This window comes from Onychomys torridus, chromosome 23 (genome assembly GCF_903995425.1).
Source record: "Onychomys torridus chromosome 23, mOncTor1.1, whole genome shotgun sequence".
Taxonomy (NCBI): domain Eukaryota; kingdom Metazoa; phylum Chordata; class Mammalia; order Rodentia; family Cricetidae; genus Onychomys; species Onychomys torridus.
Genome location: NC_050465.1, coordinates 61,554,260 through 61,576,401, shown reverse-complemented (window position 1 = coordinate 61,576,401; position 22,142 = coordinate 61,554,260). Strand labels below are relative to the sequence as shown.

General features: G+C 40.8%; 1 long non-coding RNA gene across 1 annotated transcript; it reads right to left on the bottom strand.

The window, feature by feature from the left end:
- Positions 1–8,728: 8,728 nt before the first annotated feature.
- Positions 8,729–19,229, bottom strand: LOC118573307. The gene is made up of 4 exons (XR_004943609.1): positions 19,163–19,229; positions 18,912–19,020; positions 14,112–14,250; positions 8,729–9,375 (listed from the first exon to the last, which is right to left on the bottom strand). It is a non-coding gene; the product is annotated as an uncharacterized LOC118573307 (long non-coding RNA).
- Positions 19,230–22,142: the final 2,913 nt, after the last annotated feature.

Sequence of the window (22,142 nt, the reverse complement as noted above, 5' to 3'; positions counted from 1 at the left end):
AGAAGGACTTACTGAGTTTGCCTAGAATTCAGCAGACTCTCCAGTTTTGGTTTTTTTTTTACTCAAATTAGATTTTTTTTTTTACAGTTTTTATGGCATAGATATGAATTCATGCTCTCTCATTTCACTGGGAGGAAACTCCAAAGAGAGCTTATGGTAATCTCAAACAGTGCTGCTCAAGATGAATCCATCAACTCGGGTTTGTCATATCTTCTTGCCCCTGTGATTCAAACCCTTCACAAAGACTGTTGAAGAACAGGAAACCAAGGCGACAAGGAACAGAGCTGACCCTCTCTGGCTTGCTGCCATCTTGCTAGAAAGTGACAGTTGATGTCTGAAGATGCAGTTTCTGATAGGTGGTAGAGGCTGAGAGTCTAAGGCAGAGGATCAGAACTTACTGTCTGAAGACAGTGGCTGGCGGGGCTTTCTTGGTATTTAAGAAGAAAAAAAAACAAATGAAGGCCATTCCACTAAGTTCATGGATCACCCCTAAAGGAGGCTACATCCTACCATTCTTCTAACCAGGAATCAAGCAGCTCACTGTACCAAACCTGTAATGTGCAGCCTGTGGCAACTCTTTGTCCAGTGTGGCCTAGAGAAGCCAAAAGGTTAGACATCCTCGTTGGAACATTTCTCGTACCACTGCAGACCCAGTTCCCCGAGACACATGATAAGACCTGGTTCTAGACTGGAGATAAGGAGCTGTGCTCGAAAGTCAGCATTTAAAATGATGACAAAAGACACAGACAAAGAAAAGCAGGAATAAAGCCCCTCCAAGTGAACTTGCAAAGCTAACTTTTAAACAGAAAAGAGAGAAAGCTAGCAGCTAGAAGATCAGACCATAAGCTAGCAGGAGCTGCTGAGTCCATTCCACGCATTTCCTATTCTAGCCTCTTCCCAACGTCACTCTCTTAATTACATGATTTTCCATATGTTTACCAGGGAGGACAAGACTTCATCCTGTCACTGTTCTTCAAAACTGCCTTATTTTTGGCCTTTCCTAGTTCCATCCTAATTATAAAATAAGCTTGCCACATCTTATTCAAGGGAATGCTGAGATATTGGCGTAGAAAGAAACACATCAATCACGTATAATCTTTATTATGCGTGCACAAGGGTACCTATGGCCATATATAGATACAGGAATATCCACAGTCACAGACTATGTATGAGGTACACGGACCTTTCTGAAGTTGTTTTCTAACTTCCTTCACAAAGATGTCTTTGGACTTAACTTTTAGTCACCTTTTGTGTCGCTATTGTGATACATTCAAAATATTTTTAGTTAGTTATGACTTTGATATATTTTACCTTAAATGGATAAAAATTTTACTGACTAGAGATTTCTGATGAGCTCTACTCACAGCTACAAGACTTAGCAACCCTGTAGTGGTAAGGGGAGGATTGGTCCTTTTAGAACTTAATATTCTTCTAGATCGTCATTCAAGAAAAATTGCCACTTATAATATTCTTTTTCTATTTTTTCCTCTTTTCTTTCTTTCTTTTTTTGTTTGTTGGTTTTCTTTTTCTTTTTTTTTTTTCCTTTGGGGCAGGGTTTCTCTGTGTAGCTTTGGAGCCTGTCCTGGAACTCGTTCTATAGACAAGGCTGGCCTCGATCTCACAGAGTTCCACCTGCCTCCACCTCCGAGTATTGGGATTAAAGGGATGCACCAACACTACCCAGCCTTTTTCTATTTTTTTTTTTTTGTGTGTGTGTGCGTTGTAAATATGTGTCTATATGCATGCTTGCATGTGTGTGGGTACATGTTAGGATACATTTGTGTGGAGGCCAGATGTTGATGCCAAGAATCCTCAATTGCTCTTCCACATTATTTATTGAGGCAGGGTCTCTCCATCAAACTCAGAGCTTGCCCATATGACCATCTCACTATGGGAACTCATGCCTCCACCTTCCAAGGATGGAATTACAAGTAGACATCCATACCCACCCAACATTTACATGGCTTTTAGGGTTCCAAACCTCTAATTCTCACTCTTGTTCAGAAAGTGTTTTAGCTACTGGGCCATCTCCCTCAAATAATTATCAAACTATATCTTTCATCAAGAAAAAAATTAATCTGGTAAAGACTTAGGAAGCAAATGTCAATGAGGTCGGTAAATTTCAGATTCTCTCTCCCTCCTCACTTACAGTACTAGTTACTTTTGCATCTCTTTGATCAAAATAGCTGACAAAAATAACGTAATAAGCAAAGATTTACTTTGGGCTCATGACTTAAGAGGGTATCGGTGCATGATGAAGGGAACCAATGTGGTCCATCTCAGTTCATGATGACAATGAGAGTGTGTGGCTGAGACAATGCACATCACAACAATCAGGAAGCAGGGAATACACAAGGAGAACTGGGTGGAGATAGTTGTCCAAGGCTCACCTTGAGTGACCTGCTTCAATCAGACAGGGCTGACTCCTAAAGCCTCTGGGCCTCCCAAATGGCACCAGCAGTGTGGGAACAGGCATTCAAACCATGATACTATGAGAGACATTTCAAGTCCAAACAGTTTTTTTCTGATTCATATGCCAGGCATACCTATGTCCTGAGGGTTTTTTCTCCTTTTTTAATTTTACCTTTTTTGGTTGTGAGCCTAGCCTTCATCTCCTAGCCCTTTCTTTTCAAATTGTACTTATTTTATCTCCAAGTTTATGTGGTTTTTTTATTTAGTGGTGTGTGTATGTGTGCTCCATACCTGCACCTATGTGTGTGGCGTGTGCTCACCTATGCATGTGTACATGGAAGCCAGACACAGACATCTTCCTCTGTTGTTTTCCATCATTATTTTTTAAGACATAGTCTCTTATTGAATCTGGGACTGGCTGCTTTGGCTAGATTGTTTAACCACCAAGTGCTCAGGATGCTCACATCACTGTGATTACAACTATACAGCTGTAGTCACATCAGGCAATATCTCACTGTGGCTTTGATCTGAATTTCCCTGGTGATTCATTATGCTGAACATTTTTTCATAAACTTTTTGACCGTTTGCATGTCTTCTCTCAAGAAATGCTTGGGTTTTTGTTTTGTTTTCATTTTCTTTCAGTCCTGGAAATTGCACCCAGGACACCAATAAACTACACCTCTAGCTCCCCAAATATTGTTTTTAATCCTGAAAACATCTCATTCTTTAGTCCTTCAAATTCTCTTCTTTTGCAAATTTAACTAGAGACGCATTAAATGTTTTCTACGTTGTGTTTATTCTATACTTTCAGTGCATATTATTTTTCATTTGTTGTTTTTGAGATTCTCAAATATATTGCATTTTACTCCTGTATTCCTCATGATTAAAAGGATCCAAAAAGATTGTTTTTAATGGCCAGATAGTGAAATAAAAAATGTTTCATACAAAGAAACACAACAGAAACGGAAATAGCCAACTTTACATAGAAATACGCACTCCTGTTAGTAAAACAAGAACAAACATTCACTTAGTGTTGCCAGGCACCCTCTTAACCCCTCTAAGCCTTTTACTTCATCTTAACTTAGTAAATCACTTTGTACAAGCCTCCATTTTGTAATGCATTCATTTGACCTTGCATAAGGTCAAATGATCAAATGATTGAACTGGCATTTGAACAGCTGGTCTATGGCAGTATCTCCAGACATGACAGCCATGAACTGAATAGGGCTCCAATGAGATGCAAAGATTCAGTTCCTCAGTCTCATGCTCACACTTCATGGGTAGCTCATTGTCTTGGCTTCTTTTCCTATTGGTATAATAAAAGACTCAGACCAGAGTTGGGTATCATTGTACACCCTTTTATTCTGCTCTGGAGGCAGAATCAGGTGGATCTGTGAGTTCAAGATCAGCCTAGTCTACATAGTTCCAGGCTAACCAAGGCTGCATAGTGAGTAATACCCATCACAAAAAAAAAAAAAAAAAAAAAAAAAAAAAAAAAAAAAAACGGAAACAAGCATCTATGACCAAAACGTTAAGAGAGAAAGGATTTATTTCAACTCATGGTTCCACATCTTTTATGGCATGGAAGTCACAATGGCAAGAGCCAGAAGGAATTGGTCACATTTCATCTGTTATCAAGAAGCGGCAAGAGGGGATGAAGAGATAGCTCGGTGTTTAAAAGTGTTAGATGCTCTTCCTGGTTTTGGTGGCAGCTCACAACTGTTTGTAACTCTAGTTTAAGTGGATCCAATGCTCTTTTCTGAACTACAAGGGTACCAAGTACTCACATGGTGCACAGATACATATAGGCAAAACATCCATAGAAATAAATTTTCAAAATATTTTTTAAGAAGCAGTGAGAGATAATGCTAGTGCTCAACTCTCTTTCTCCTCTTTCTACAGTGTGTAGGGGGAGGGTGTTCCCCACTTAGGGAATGGTGCCACCCACTGTGAGTGGATTGTCCCACCTCTATGTGCATAATAAAAAATAATCCCCCTCAGACATACCCAGAGGCCCATCTTCCAAGTGATTCCAGATCCTGTCAAATGGGTGATTAGCATTAAACATCACATTCATTCAATCTGTCACCACATGAGAAATATTGTTATAAGCAGAAACATCAATGGGACAGGACCACTCCAGGGCCTCTGCTTTTAAGTGTCACCAAAATGATGTTTGTAGACAGGCTTTCTTTTCCTTCCTTCTGTTACACTCCACTCACACCTCAATACTCCAGAAGAGAATGCCACCAGCTTTGCTAGAAAAATGTTAACAAAGTCGTGAGGTCTTGATTTCATCTAAAGAAGCATCACATTTCGCACGCCTTTAATCCCAGCACTCGGGAGGTAGAGCCAGGCAGATCTCTGTGATTTCGAAGTTAGCCTGGGCTACCAAGTGAGTTCCAGGAAAAGGTGCAAAGCTACACAGAGAAACCCTGTCTTGAAAAACCAAAAAAAAAAAAAAAAAAAAAAAAAGAGCATCACATTTCATATTGCAATTGGAATATGGGAGAATAAAAATATTTACAAGCATCTCAGAAATTCGAATCTTGATACAGGGCAAAATTGTTGCACAAATCCTAAAAGGTCTTAATAAAAACCCAGAGCCAGATTTTGGGGTAAATACTGAAATGTCGGTCTGACCCGACAGGTAGGGCAGAGGCAGGATTGGGCCAGCCAGTCTCTCCCTGGGGCTGAGTGGGATGATGAGTGTCGGAGCGGCCCCCACTCCTGTCCACCGGAGAGAAACCCACTGGGCTGGGAGTCTTGTCGAAGCAGGAACTCGCTTTATTGCATCAGGAGTGAACTTATATAGGATGGGGGGATGGGAGATGGGGTGAGGATAGCAGACCAATGAGGTCTCAGCAGTTACTAGACCGATTCTAGGTCAGGTAGTGCTGAGTCACTCATATGTGGAAGTCATGTCCCAGGAGGACAGGTCGCCAAACTAGGCTCAGAAGTTACACTGGGCCTCACACCCGGGCCTTACAGGGCCCAACACTGAAAGATCAGAGAAACAAAGGAACAAGCCACAGCCACTTCTCACCTCACCAACTCCATGAATCCTCTGACTAAAAGCTTCTGAGTCCTCAGCCAAAAGGGTCTCAGTTTCTGTCTCTTCACACCTTATGTTCATTTCTCTGCCCAGTCATTTCACTTCCTATCTAAACCTTCCTAGTGCGTGCTTTCAAAAAAAAAATGGGGTCAGAGGTATGTGCCACCACTGCCTGGCTCTGTTTCTCTCCTAGACTGATCAATTTCATGTAGCCCAGTGTGGTCTTGAACTCAGACCACAGACCAGAGATCCAGATGGATCTCTGCCTTAGGCAAGCTTTATTTCTTAGATTTCAAATATCACCACACAAAATCATGTCACATTAAAAATATACATACTCTACAGCCCTGTAATAGAATATATCTACTTCTAGATGTATTCTTTGGAAAAACTCTTACACAGGTAAGATGACTACAATAATTTTCATGGGAGAATGGTTTGGAAGCTGAAAAAACAGAAAACACATAGAAATCTTAATTTATTTTAATGTATAATAGAAATACATGAGATATTTATAAAATTAAATTGTGAAAGTAATAAAAAGAAAGCATAAATAATCTAATACAAGAAAGCTACAGAAGATATTTGTGGCTTTTAATAATAGCTAATATTAGATATGTGCTTAGCCACATAAAACAGCATTTCACACTTTTTGTGATTCTTCGGGTTACTATGAAAACTACAGAGGTCAAAATAGAGGGTCAGGTATTATCACGGGGAGAGGAAAGTGGGGCAAGGGGTGAGAAAAGTCTTTGAGTCTCTGGAACTAATAACTCTTCAAATATCAGAAACGGGCTGGGGATTTAAGCTCAGCCATAGATGGAGTACTTGCCTAACATTTATGGAAGGAAGCCCTAGGTTGATGCCTAGCACTACCAACAAGGAAAAAATGAGGTTGGTGAGATGGCTCCGTGGGTCAGAGTGCTCCCAGCAAAAGCATGAAGACCAGAGTTGGAATCTGCAGCATCCACTTCAAATGCCAGACATAGCTGTACATGCACCTGTAACTCCAGTGATGTGGCCGGAGGATGGGGATGAAGGGTGGATAGAGCAGACAGCTCCTGGCTTCTGAAAATGCACATAAGCATATGCACACACACATATATACACATACACACACATATATACACACACATACACACACACATATATACACATACATACACACACACACACACACATACACACACATATATATACACATACATATACATACACACACACACACACACACACACACATACACACAGTGAGAGACATTGGGGAAGGTGGAAAAGAAATGCATGAAATCCCTTCCCACACTCAGAAAAATAATTATACTGGAAAAGGCTTGGATAGTATATTGTTGGTTAGTTTTGGACAAATTTCAGTCAAAACTAAAAAATCTTCACAGTAATTATAGAAGCTAGTATTTGTCTAAATTAAGTTTGTAGTGCCACATTTAACTCTCCACTGAAGAAACAGATGCCTTAAAATTATTAGTTGATGCTATTGGACACATAATGTATAGAAATACTGTTTTCTATGTCAACAGATGAGGTTGTTTCTATAAAGAATCAGAGACTTTGTATACTATCAAAACTATTACGGCAAAAATTCCAAGTAAGGTATCATAACCTTAAGATATTAAATATTATCTCCATGGTAACCATGAGGAAGCAGGTGTAGAATACACAAAAAGAAATGAGAAGAGAATTAAAATATTTCCCTACAAAAATGAACTAAATATAAAAGGTGGAAATAATGTAGGACATGAAGCAATGAAAACTTCCCATAGTACAGAAAACAGACTCCCCCTGAAAAAAATATAGTCTAACTGAAGGTTGCCTACAAAGGACACGGTAGATCTAAGAACACAAATAGGTCATAACCTAAAGAATGTAAAACAATAAAAAAAAAAAAATCATGAGTCAGTAATCCTGTGTATCTACCCAAAAGATAGCCACTCCTCTGTTCAATACAGTGTCAATCACAGAAACCAGGACGCAGAAGCAACCAGCAGATGAACAGACTAAGTATGACACATGTATATAGTGGATTGCTAGTCTGCTTACAGAGTGTAATCATTCTCTCTCTCTCTCTCTCTCTCTCTTTCACACACACACACACACACACACAAATGAATGAAATTGGAAGCCACCATGCTAAGCAAAATAACCCAGATGCAGAAAGTTAATCATTTGAATTCTATTTGGGATTGTTGCTGAAAGTAAATTTTAGGTGACTTATCCCACAAATGTGAGGTAAAGGACTCGCTATTTTGATGGATATTGTAGCTACTTCACTATCTGCATGTGTATCAAGATATCCCATGTTCATGAAGTAAGAAGGAGACAATATCACTAAGATGTCAGCACTACCCAAGGTGATCTTCAGACTCAATGTCAATTGCCATCAAAATCCCAGTGATGTTCTGTATAAAAATAGAGCATTTCATGCTAACATTCTTTAGAATCTCAGGTACCCAGTCAACCATCTGGTTAAGAACAACACTACACGATTCCTACTTCCTGACTTCAAACCTGCTGTACAGATGCTGTCATCAAAACCGTATACTAGTGACAGAAAGTTAGACAAATAGGCCAGGGGAATGCAGTACAGTGCTCAGGCCAATGCTCTTGTATATGTACAAAGGATTTTTCACAAGGGAGTCAGGATCATTCCATAGGGAAAGGACAGACTGCCATTTCAACAAATGATAGTAGAGAAATTGGATATCTACATGTAAAGGGGGGAAGAGGGAAGGAGTAAAACTCTGTCTGTGTACTTTTTAGTTAATGTTGAGAATTTCCTATGTGAGTGCAGGAAGGAGGAGTGTACATCAATTGAACTAGGAATTGTCCCCCCTTTGAATTAACTAGGGAATCTTTCTCATCTCTATTCCTTTTACATACACAACCCGTAGTCCATTTTCGTTTCTCCTAACAACCCCAGACAACAGAATTGCATGACTTCACATCATAGGAGGCACATTGCTTTGCACTGAAACCATTTACACCTCTTCAAACAAGAACAAACTCTGAAACCTATGCTGAAGGAGTGAAATAAATCATCCCTACTTTTAACGATGTAGCTCTTAGCCCAGAGAATACCTAATAGCCTTTAAATGAAGATATTAGTTACATTTCCCTGATAGCCCAAATTCTGATGAACACAGCTGGCGGGCTGTACTCACTCAACCTTCTGATCATCCACAAAATGTCACCTTTTATAAGCTGTCTCCCCCCCCCCCCCGCGCGCTCATTTTTTACTTTGAAAGAATGTTATTATTATTTTATTAAGTGGCATATGCTTGGATATTTCTGCAAAAGGGAGAGGAAAGAAAAAGGGTTGGGGTGTGGAATAGAAATCAGTAATTATGCTCTGCTAGGCGCATCAGAGCTGTCCAGCTGGTACAATTAGAGAAATAGCTGATCAGTTCCAGTTATTGGTTCTGCTAACATGTTTGTTCACGGTTACTTCTTGTCTAATTAGTTTTTTTCTGCTTTCTTAGTCTAAAAGCATACCTTTCCAGACGGGGCTATTTTCAGACATTAGTGAGCACAGCTTCCTTTGGGTGCTTTTGACATCTTTTTCTTTATGCAATAGTTTGCCTATTCATTTATTCATTTAGCGAGGAGATGGCCTGAAAGCAAGACTTTTCTCTGAATTCCTTATTGAATTTCAAATCTGGATTTTTACATGCTTCTCTTTTTAATGGATATATCAGCGGCAGGGCTGGTACAGCTGCACCCGGAGCTGTTGTCCTCAGAAAATGCTTTGGTACCAGGGCTGTCTCCACAAATTGGGGCGAGCTTGGGAATGCCTGAAAGATGCTTGCCGCCTGTCTCGCTTGGTAAAGCTCGTGAGGAGCGTTCCTGCTCCCTTCCGCTGAATAGGAAAACGTAACTCCATGTGATTTCCATTTCCTAAATGCAGATTAGACAAGAAAAATGTTTCATTGTTGTTGTTTTGTTTTTTATTTTTGGGTGGGGTTCCCCCCGACACTAAAATAAAATTTAAAAAAATCAAAGTTGAAAATGCAGCCTTGATTTCCAGGACAGAAAGCCCGACGACACAGTCCCAGCAAAGCCTCCCTCCAGGTCTGTCTGATGTTAGAACAAGGGCATATGGCAGTGGCGTCTTTGCCTTTGTCAAAGTTGATGAAATAAAGCTTGAAAAGATGGCAGCAGGTGTAAGTGTGAAACAGATGTGAAACACTGGGGACTCAGCAGAGCAGTTTACCAGTGAAGTTCACCCTGGCTCTGTGGAGGGACTCTCACTAGCGAAGGCAGCTGCCACCCAAACTGGAGGACACCAGTAGGCTGTCACGATGTAACCATTCCCACTGCAGCCACAGTAAATGTTGCTCTTTTAAAAAGATTTGTCTTGCAATGCAAGATGTTGATGCCAGAGCATTTGTTACCTAAGTATTAAGCTGACATTAAAAAAGAGAGAGAGAGAGAGAGCTTTGAGTATTCCAGTAGGGATTTTCCTCTCAGTCAAAGAGGACTACATTGCTCCGTCTTTATCTGCTGTTTTACTGTATGTCCCTGATCTAGTTGGTCTGGTTGCCATAAAGCTTTCATACCGTGGAGGATGAGCCAATTTTCTTTCTCGAACAAAAGAGCATCCTGCAGATTACAATATTCCATTAACTTTACAGCATTGCTTTAGCACTGTATCAAGGCATAGGGACACTTGGATTCAAATGATAGAAAATTAATTTTCACTTTTTTATTGTGCTGGTGGTGGTAAATTACTGATGACAGAGCTGCCGTGGCATAAGAATAACACAGGAATTTTGATTTTTATTCTTTTCAGGGAAAACAAGTAGACAATTACAATCTTTAACATTACCTGCATCCATCCTAAACATCCGCCAAGGACTGACTAAAATTCGAAATGGAAAAAATAAAACTTAACCTGTTAACTTTTAAATTTTTTTTGTTAATTATACCTAAGTGCTATATACATAACAGAAACAAAAACCAAATTCCATCAAATCAAAAATAAATAGTTAAAGTTAAAAGGAAAAGTCTTCAACAAAGGCAGATGATACTAAAAGTCTGGAACTGACCAACCAGGACACAGGGACCACTGCCTGTTTTTGTAAATAAAGATTTGGGGGGTGGGAGGGGTGAACAGCCACATTGACTTGGGCACTATATCTACTTTTGCGTTACAGTAGCAGAGCTGGGAAGAAGCCATGGAGACATAGGTCCTATACAGCCTAACATGTTTACACTGGGCTTCTTATCTGTGACTGAAACAGAAAATGCTTAGAGATTTTCCTTCCTGGTCATGATTCCTTTAAATGACCAAGTAAGACAGATGTTCTCTTCCTCTCTTGTGTTTGTTTCTGTGTTTGTAATCAGCAATGTCCAGGGAAAAGAGCATCAACTTAAGATAACAGGCTGCTTCCAAGAAGGAATCAAGATAAGAATGAGCCGGGAACTGGAGAGGTGGTCCTCCCAAGTGAACTGAACAGCAATTGGCTGTCCAGTGCAAAATAGTCAGCCCTGAAAACATACATACAGGTAGCATGGACTGAACAGGATATATTTAGAGATACATACAATAACACTTTTTTTAAGGCCATGAATTTGAAGAAGATCAAAGAGGGTATATGGGAAGATCTGGAGGGAAAAAGGAGAAGGGGAAAATGTTGTGATGAAGTTATAGCCTTAAAAAAATTGAAAGAGAAATTGAGATGTGAAATTATCTCTGGAAAAATAAATGTGATGAGATTTTAATTTACCCAGCTACACAGAGATTGTAACTTACCCAACTACACATTCTACCCTTTCCTTTATCTTTGTTTGTGTGTTTGTTTCTGAGACAGAGTCTCATGCATCCTAGACTGACCTTGAACTCATTATATAACTAAGAATGACTTTGAACTCCTGACACTCTTCCCTCTACTTCCCAAGTGACAGGGTTACAGGCAGGTACCACTCACCTTGTTTATATGGTGCCGGGGATGGCATCCAGGTCTTCCTGCATGCTAGGCCAACACTACACACTGAACTTTATCCCCTGCCCTGTCTCCACATTATTTACTTAGTTTCTTGACAGTTGATGATACTCTAATGATGTCAAAATTGCCTTTCTCTGCTGACTAACTCCTTGGCTTCTCTTCACACTGGTCTCCACTAGTTTCCATTGTTAGTGTTCAACAATCTATTCCTGAGAGTTACTTCACATCTGTCAACTCCCCACACCCATGTCAATCATAAGTCTCTGCCTCTCTTCCCCTCCTCTATTCCTACCAGAAGCACTCTATCATTTCAAACCGTCTTTCCTCCTGCTTTCAAGTATATTCATTAGAGAGAATCCAAACTCCGTTCATTGGAGGATGGTGACTGACAGGGTGAAGATCCCATATCCTCCTTACCCCACCATTGGCTTTCATTGGCCACTGAGAGTGACAACCAGATCATCCTCTTAAAGCTACTCAAAGCACTTGACTGTGTTCCTGCCCAAGTTGAATGCCATGGTGCCAACCATATGCTCTCAATGTTATTATACCTGCTGCCATCATGGCATGTACTTTCTCTTAATATCAAACCCATGAGTTTATTCTATATTTTGGAATGTTCTGATGGCTATCCTGTTGGTTCATTAAAGAAGCTAAATCAGGTCCTGGAAACTACATGTCCCAACATACTTTAGACCCCCTTCCTGTCTGTTCTCTAGTCCTCTGCTGCTGTTCCAGGCCCAGGCCTCTTTGTTCACTATCCTAAGACCTTTGAACTTTTTGACGCGTCTACCCAGTCACTTCCACGGCTTACCCTCCTCATTTCTTGTAAATGTCTGATCGTATGTCAAGTTCAATCATTCCCACACACTCGCCATCACCCACGGTCCTACTTTTCTTTTTTGTTGCTCTGTGGCTCTGGTGGAAACACTGATTGGAAGCAACTGGAGAGGAGAGGATTTATTTGGTTTACAGGTTGCACAATTCAACACCAAAGGAAACCAGGGCAGGAACTGAAGCAGAGGTCATGGAGGAACACTACTTACCATTGGCTTGCTCAATCCCTTTCTTACCTATCCCACCAATCAAGATGTGCTACCTTGTACAGTGGGCTGGGCCCTCCCTTATCACCTAACAACCAAGAAAATGCCCCATGGGCCAATCTGATGAAAGCAATTCCTCAGCTGAGATTTCTTCTTCCCAGATATGTATATATTCGTGTCAAGTCGACAAATGCTAACTATGATTACCTGCCATCACCTACTCAGACCCACCATCACCTATTCATACCCATCACCTTTGACCCTTGACCCACATAGCTAGTTAATAGAAGTGTGTTTCTTCCCTGTGCTCCTACTGTGTCTTCTATTCTATGGATTTCATCTCATATTTGGAAGGTCCCTTTCCCATCCCAAATTCCATATGACATCAGGCCTTTGTGACAGTGCCCCTTATGACCGGACAGCATTGCTGCTGCCCAGCTCCCTGGAAATCCACTAGTGGTCTTCTTGGCCCACCCCCACCAGCTTCCAGATGGCACAACTTTTCCAGACAGCAAATCTAATCCGTGTAAAGCAGAAGCAGGCCACAGTACTCTTCGCCTTACAGAGGAGAGGACCTCCAGGGTGAAGCTCATTAGATAGCCATATGACAGCCCGCTCCCTTGACATATGGGTTGGGAATTGGGATGACTGTCATCCCACTTAGTTCCTAAATTGCTAAAGGGCAAAAGAGCATTTCTTCGGACCAAGTGAAACCTCACAGTGGCAAACACAGTGCTTTTCTCTTATTTAGGGTTCATTGCAGAGGTACTGAGAAACACTAGAAATTAGGGAACTTCGGGAAAAGAAGATAAGCAGATCAAAGTCTTTGACTTTAGGAAGAATAAGAAACTGGATGCTAGTTAAGGCATCTCTGTGGTATAAGCCTCAGCGGCAGCCTTACAATTCTCTAGGTATTATAGACTCTACATTATTTGCTATTTTTCTTTCTTCAGTCCTTACAGTTTATCTGCATACCTTTATATCAAACTGTCAGTAATGGAGGGAAAGAGGCCGGCCATGTTCACTCTTTCCATCCCAGGCCTGAACAATCACAACTCCACTTCTTCCCAGTCCCTACATTTTCCCTTCATCTGCCAGGCCCCTAACACTTCCTGTAGGAATTTCTGGTCTCTACATTCACACCATGAATCCTGGTCATGGGGTGGCGCTGTGATGGGACAACAATGAGAAAGGTAAGGGCACAGGTAAAGGTAAAGGTAACTTAAATCTGTTTTGTCTCCATGTGAAAATCACGCGCCAGGTATAAATGCAACAAGAAAAGCTTATGACATGCTATCCTTGTTGGGGACTGCTTTTTCAAAGTGGGGACAAACACTTTTGAGACCCCAGAATTGCAATCTGCAAGAAATACAGTGAAGGTAAGCACAAGCAAACAAACTCTTCCCTAAGTTCAGGGTTTGGAGGTCCAGCAGTTGGGAGTCCTGGTGAAGCTCACAGCCCATCAGCACTACCTCTCCTCCTCTTCTTCCACCCACTGGGCAGACTGTGCACTACACTGAGAGTGTATACTTTCTCACCCTCTGTACTAAGTGAAGCTCTGCTAAAAGGCAAGGACTTGATTTATGGGGTATGAGTTAAGTGTATACATTTCACACTTCTTCACATAGGTCAAATAGCATACCCCTGGCCTCTTCCCTCTTATATCGAGTCTGAGTGTGGAATGGTGAGGAGTCGTCTTCAGGCAAAGAGCTTGACCTTCAGGATTTCAGACATGGAGTGGAGAAGAGCATCAGTTCAGCACAGCTGAGATACTTGATGTCCTGGATGTTGAGAGACAATACAAGGAGAATATAAATTTCTTCGTTCTTTAAACCATTGTATTTTAGATCTGTCATTAATTAACTAGATTATATCTTAATACTCAGTTACTGAAAGAAATATAAATGAAGATTTCCAAAGAGTGAAAAGCATTCCCTGTATATGATTTATCATTGATATGGATTTATCATTTTAAATCAATGCTCTTGATCCAAACAACACAAGAAAGACGAGTAGTCATGAGGAGAAATGGAGGAGTTGCTTGTTACTACCACCAGGAATGGGACAAATCCATAAAATCTCAAAGGCCACCTCCAATGACATACTTTCCCCAGGTTTCACCTCCTAAAAATCCTATCCCTTTCCCACACAGTACCACCCCCTAGAAACCAGGTGTTCAAAGATGTGAGCTTACAGGGACCATTTCTCATTCAAAACAGCACAGCCAATGCCTGCCCCCATAGACTCATGGCCATGTCATGATGAAAAAACGCATTTAGTCCAACATCAAAAGTCCCAAGTCTTTAGCAGTCTCAACACTGCTCAAAAATCCAAAGCCTGAAGTCTCTTTTCAGTCTCAAGGTGTGGAATTCTGAAACAATGCTGAAAAACTACTGTTATCTAAAACAGCGTAGGTGAGTATCTCAGACATAAGGATGAGTGAGCAAAGCTACAGAGAATAGAGATAATTCCTCACCATTGCACCAAACAGTTTTCCCAGCCATACTGAATTCTGGATTCTAGTAAATTCTGGCCCATAACCTCCTTCTGCGGCTTGATTCCTTTATGGCAACCACACAATGAGGATATTCAGCATTTACACATACTTTCTCCTAATCTTGTTTAGCCAGACGAAGCAGAAACAAACACTAATTGACAAGTTGTCATAAGATAATTCACAACACATTCATCAAAATGCATTGTTTCCATGGCTGTAACAAAATCCCTGAGAAAATCAATCTAAGAAAGAAAAGATTTATTTTGACTCAAAGTTTCAAAGGTTTTGGTCCATAGTCTTTTGGTTCCATTGTTTCCAGACTGGTAGTGAGGTAGGCCCTCATGGTAGAGACTGAGGGGAACCAGAGCCACCTACCTCCTAGCAGCAGGAAGATGCCAAGAACAAGGAGCAGGCCTCTAGGGCACTCCTCCATCAACCCACCTCTTTTCAACCCCTACATTTCTACCCATCTCCTCCTAAAAGCCCATCACATTATGAGCATATCAGTGGATTAGTCTGTTAGTGAAGTCAGAGCCCTGTGATCCAGTCATTTTCAATTCCCCATCTCTGAAGATTGCTCCATTGCAAACCAAGTTTTCAATATATGAACCCCGGGCAGAGGGCAATTTGAGATCCAAAATGTAACAACAGCACAAGGAGTTTTAGAAAATTAAAGGCGAGAAAATGGGTTTCCAGTGTCTGGGGGCATGGCTAGAGGTGGGGCTGTGATGAAGGGCTGTGACTGGTTGAGAAAAGAGGATTTGGGCAGAGGAGAGTGCAGGCTGTGGGACTCACAAAGCAAGGTAATTTTAAGTCATCAAACCTTGCCTAGAGAATGATGCTCAGGCGGTGCATTCTGATTCAGGGTGCCACAATGTACTATTTGCATGACCACAGACAAATGACATTAACCTTTCTAGGCCCCTATCTGCTAAATGGGAGGGGAGGGTGATTGTTTTTATCTTGCAGCAATTTTGTGAGGAGTAAATGAGGCAAGAGAGTATCTGGCATCCAGATAGTACTCAGTAAATTTAAGCAGTAATCATTTCTATAATTACTACTAATTTTATTATTGTCACTATTATATGCACAGCTTAGCAGGAATGTTGCCATTAAGCTATGTGATTCATTCTAATTCTGCTTCCTGTGATATGGGCAATGCTTATATACTGCTAAATCTGCAGAAGAGATTTTGAGTTCCGATTTATTGGCTGGGGTGTCAGTGTTCTCCTAACACTTTTAATACATTATAGTCCAGCTGCCCTGATGGCGCTCCTGTGATACGTGTCCATTAGAGGCAAATAAATGTGAAAGCAAACAGCAAAATGCTATCTGGCCAGACCATATCACTGAGCTCCCTCTTTCTATGTGACTATGTGTGGCGCAGACCAACTGAGAAAGCAAACAATGACAATTGTCCAGATACTTCAAAAAGCAAACAACTAGTTAAAAACAAGTGCCATGGGAAACTTCCCAGCATCCTATTTTATGTAAGGAGGCTCAGCATGGAGCGGTTCAACTTTATAATTTCTTACTGCTGTGCCACTTTTTTATGCCCCTGATTCCTAGTTTTACTTGCTTTTAAAAAGCAATATTTAGCGTTTTGGATAAACATGTCTCTGAAATATAAAAATGTTGTTTCTAGACAGGGCTTTATAAAGAAATACCTGTGGTAACACTATCTAAGGCCATCAGCCACAGAAATGCTCTGGCTTGCTAAAAATTGGAATTCAATCCTACCCCTTAAAGGTGCATGCCCTCTTTTTTTCTTTTTTATTATAGTCTGGATTTGTAAACTATTTTGAATGCTCACATTTCTATAGTCATTTGCATAGCACAGAAAACATATTACATAACAAGTCAGTCAAGCTAAATTATACGCAGTTCTTTTCAATCAGGCCGCTGCGGCTCTGTGTTGCGCACTTCAGCTCCCTGTCTCCCACTGCTCAAATGTTGCCATGGTGACCAATTTTTGTCATGTACATTCCCAGGTCCCATGCGGCCCCCTTATTCATAGCTCTTTGCCATCACTACAGCGACCGCTAGCTGTTACCTTATTTTTTTAAATCTCCCCTTAGCAACACATAGCATGTTTAAAGCTACCTGGGTGAGTGCTTGAAACCTGAATATAGATGACATGTTACATAAGCAAGCAAATAATTTCATAGTAAACAAAATGATGCTGATAATGCAAATGAACAAGACTACCTAAGGTGCCCATAAGCAGGTGTTGTTCTGCATGTTTACTTCATGTTCAATTGCTGCATCACTGTCAGGTTGCTGGAACATCGGCTGTTTTAAGACAAATGGAGTAACAAGATTGCAAAGCCCAAGAGCCGAGTTGGATCAAGCACATTGCCATTTATCCAATTGTGAGCTGTTGTGACAGCTAGGAATCACAAACTCTCGGATACTGGAAGAAGGAGCAGAGACGTGTAAAGACGGTCTCATTTATCCATATGCCTCAGAAGACAATGTCATATGGATAAAGTAAATGTCACCTTGTTTCCCTCTTTAAATATTGTAGGGTGAATGTCTTTCAAATAAAAACACAAGAAATCAGATCAAAGGCATAAATAGAACAAAATATGCACAAGAGATCTCATCCAAGATCAAAGATGTGAATGTAATTGCCATGGATAAGCAGTGCAGAACTCAACGGAACAGAATGTCATCAGTGCGGAAAGAGTTCTACCCAAAAAAGAAGAAGAAGAAAAGGAGAGGGGAAACAAGGTCTCTGGGAAATCAAACCCTTCACAAAGCAGTAAAATATCTTTATTTTCTCCTTTGCAGTAAGCAAAAATTTCCATGCCATTCCATTGAAATGACCAAATATGGGGCCATGTTCACTGGCACTTTAAAGGAGAAAGCACATCAGATCAGTTTGTCTTCTGTGGTTTTGCCTTTCTTACCAGAATTAATGCTGGAAACTTTAATCTTTTACAGTGTTCCTCTGTAGATCACTGTAGTTGCAGATAGTTTTTGAAAGTGTGAAATAATTGAGGTTGCATTTCAGAGAGGAGCTTTGCTTGTTAAAATGAAGTAATTAATTTAATGCATATATTTAAAAAAAGAAGCTGTAGGGGGAGTTCCCTTCGTTAAACATTTATCACTTGAGTCCCGGGTGGATGTCACTCAGAGACGTGGTTAGAGATAGGGCACTATCTGAAGTGAATAATAAGAGCCCTCTACTAAACAGGGAGCACTGATTTCTTGGGGGAAAATTAGCTCTTGGTCTTCTTGGACATTGTCTTTCATAGTGCCTTGCTGCATGTGCTCAGTTTGAAGTAATTCAGTCTTTATTTTGGAAGTCCTCTGTCTGTAGCCCTAAGGAACCATCATCTCTGAGTGAATGAAGGCCTTCTCTTGGACCACTCTATTGTGACAAGATGCAAGAGACAGGAGGGGGGGAGAAGGGAGCACGCAAACAGAAATATGTGAGGGAGGATGGCTCAAAACCACAGGTTCACATCTGCAGAGAGCAGACAATAGTGAATGGAAGGCTAGCAAGTCCATTCAGCCTCCTAAGAGAAGACAACTTGGAATTCACAATAAAGTTTGATCAAATGGTAGCATGGAAGAAGAATTTTCTCAAATTGATTCTTTAAAAAAACAAAAAGCCATTTGGGACATCTAAATAATGTTTTTTCCTAATGGTATTTAGGTTTTAATATGTTCATTGACACATATGTCCTATGTTACTTTTAGAACAGAGATATTTTAATTTCAAATATTGACAAGAGGTACAAATTGGGGGGCGGTCTGTTTCTATGAAGCCAGTGTACTCAACAAATGTACATCTGTTCATTTTGAAGCTATTTCTTACATTTTGGTATTATTATACACTGCGGGCATGTTTCCATACTGTTGTTACTCGTTATTCACTGGCTTTTGTTTTGACCCAAAGTCTTTACGCACTTAGTAGAGTTCTTGGACTGGGTTTACCTGATAGTCAAATACAGACTGCATGAATTCAAGGATACAGGATTCCTTACTCTGGTGTTTCTGCTGCAGGTTGGAAGTGCTGGAGGACTCCTGCTGCACCAGGAGGAATCTGCAAGGCCAACAGGAGAGGTGATGCAAGACCTTAGGAACAAGCCTAGAATGCCAACAGCTTTGAGGGATGCTGGGGCTTTTTAGTCCTTAGATCTAATTTTTTATAGGACAAACAAATTTGTCTGGAGAAAAGACATCACCTCCCAGCGTGTTATCCAACCACTCCTTGGAAGAGTAAGTGTGGGCTGATAAAGAAGTGAATCCACTTCCATCAACTTCTGGAAAAAACAAAACAGAAAGAAAAGGAAGGGGAGCAGAAGGGAGGGGAGAAAAGGAGGAAGGGATGGGATAAGTAAACAACAGACATTGTCCCAGAGCTAAAGTGAAGATTTTGCACTCAATGTCACTTGCTCCACCTTCAAGTCTCCCTTTATTTTTTGAGAAGCTGGCACATACTGGGACTGGTTAAACCGAATTTCGTTTCTTTGACTGGAACATTCAAATAGCGTTTTCCAACCACATGCAATGTTCTCTCCCCAACCAGGGGACAGCTAAGGGGTTCCAGGTGGGGTTGCTGCTGGCTGCTAGTGTGTAGAACGTAAGCATGACGCTCAACACCCTGAAAATCAGATTCGCTACTCCCCACCTCTAGGAAAGAATTCCTACCCCAAATGGCAAGATGGCCATAGTGGAGAAACTTCCAAGACTCCAAAGTGACCCTTCAGTATCTCCCTGCTCAACCTTTAGACTTTATGTGGGCATTTTTGACACAAATATTTTTACTTAAAAACAATCAGATCCCATCAGCCATATTTTTACAATAATGCTTAGGACACCTCCCAGTCATGTGCTGAAAACGTCTCTAAATTGTATAAATATTCAGATTCCCTTTGGGACAAGCTTAAGCCCAATCCTTTTGTAGGAATAAAATAATTCTTCGTAGTACTGCCGCACTTTTATAATCCTTTTGGGGTCTGGTGCCCAGAAATGGCTTGGCCCCTCTACAGACTATGCTCTTACATTTTCATGTGTGGGGACTTTCCAAAAACAAACTATAAATAGCTTTCCCTTGGGAAATAATTTGATTTTCACAATCACAGCCTTTACAAGGAAGAAAAGTCATTTTTTTTTCAACCATGTTCTCCTGGGGCACAGAGGTACTCAGAAAGCTGTTTTTCTCAGAACACTTGAATGGTTTGTTTTTGTTTTTGTTTTTGTTTTTGTTTTTAAGTAAGAGACAGTAAAGACAGGGATGTTCCACCCCAAAATAATGTCCCCTTTCCCAGTCTTTTTGACTCAGGTGCTTGTGAATTCAGAGAACTCTACATGATTTATAGCTGATGAGGAAGAATCTGCCGAGTTTGCACATGGTTTTAAGATAACATTCTGTGAGAGTGTAATCTGTTCTTTTGGATGTTTTGAAGTTCATTGAAAGAGATAAGGGGGGACCCTATCATGTCCTCAGAGGCCAGCTTTGGCTCACACTTTCTGGCAAAATCCATTGAGCAATGTTGTAAAGTCCCTTAGTAAGGTGTAATATATATACTACAAGTTGTCTCCCAGAGTTTAAAATTTAAAGGACAAGCATGTCTTTCCTTGAAAAATCCCTTTGTCTGTTATTAAACTACCTTGAAATTTTAGGATAGCTTTCCTATGTAAGATTCTAAAGCCCAAGGTTCTCATGCAAGTGTGAGTGTATCTGCTCCCTAATTTACATGAAATATACACTTTAGTTTTGCTGACCTCTGAATGTGGAAGTATGTCCTATTCTCTCTCTCTCTCTCTCTCTCACACACACACACACACACACACACACACACACACACACACTCACACCAGAAAGCCCTTTATTTTTCTCTACAGAGTCCCCAAATGTCCAAAACTAAGAATTATCTACATTTCAAGAAAGAATAGGTTTTTTGTAGCCTAATCAAGATGTCTCCGGAAGGGGCCTAGTGATCTATATTTTAAGATAATGTCCAGGGATTCATATAATCTGATCATCTGAGATGATTTGAGAGAAAATACATGATAGGAAAATGAAACAGATATTTTAAACTATTCATTGGGCATCCACCCCTCAAAAATCCTATCTATTCTGAGTATACAGAGAAGCATGCAGTAGAGTCAACTCTTAATGCACATGACATGCCTAGTTTCTCTTGAGTACTTGAAGTAGGTACTGTTACCTCACCTAGTCAAACTTCTAAGCCCATCAGACTTTGTCCAGCAAAGGGCCAGAGCCTGTGTTTATGATGCCTGCCACCACTGACTCATTTGTGATCTTACTCAGGTCCATCCTCAGGTTCTTGTCCCCTTTATCATTAACTTGCTTATCTTTTCTGTTATCTCGTGTACCTCCTAATGCTGACTTTGCTGCAAGAGTCCTTTCCCTCTCTATCTGTGCACACAAGCCTCCCTTCCTGAGACTCTGACATTCCACTGATAGTCATCGAAGTGGATGGCTGGCCCCCCACTGGCTAAGCCCAGTTTATTTGCTACCTGGAGTCTGTGACTGATTATTTGAAAGGGATCTGAACTGTGCCGCTGTTTGTACGCCCATCAGTCTCCCTGTCTAGTGTAGCCTCCACCCAGGTTTACATTTTGGCTTAGAAAATTCCATCTGAACAGTCTCCACTTCCCGAGTGTTGCAGCGATTGAGCGATGTCCTCTCAACCTTGGAAGAGCCAGATGGCATCTGGGTTTTTCTATAACTTAGAAAACAAGTCCAAGGCTTCATTCACAACTATTGCTGCTGCTGCTGCTGCTGCTGCTTCTTCTTCTTCTTCTTCTTCTTCTTCTTCTTCTTCTTCTTCTTCTTCTTCTTCTTCTTTTTCCTCCTCCTCCTCCTCCTCCTCCTCCTCCTCCTCCTCCTCCTCTTCCTCCTCCTCCTCCCAACAGAATCCATGGAATCAGCATTTCAACAGAAACAAGAAAGGCTGTGTCTTACTAACCTGCTTCTTGCCCACTACTCTCCATTGCAGCTTCCTCAAGTGAAAACCTGGACTTCGGAGATCAAACCTGTAAAATCTGTGCTACTGGGTTAAAGCCATAGAGAAAGAAGCTGTAACTTTGGCCAACTATTATCAGTCATGCATGTTTAATCTCTTTCCTTTGTCTGAATTACCACATTTGCCATTGAGAGATTTTTGTGTTTTTCCTAGGAATCCATGTATTCAT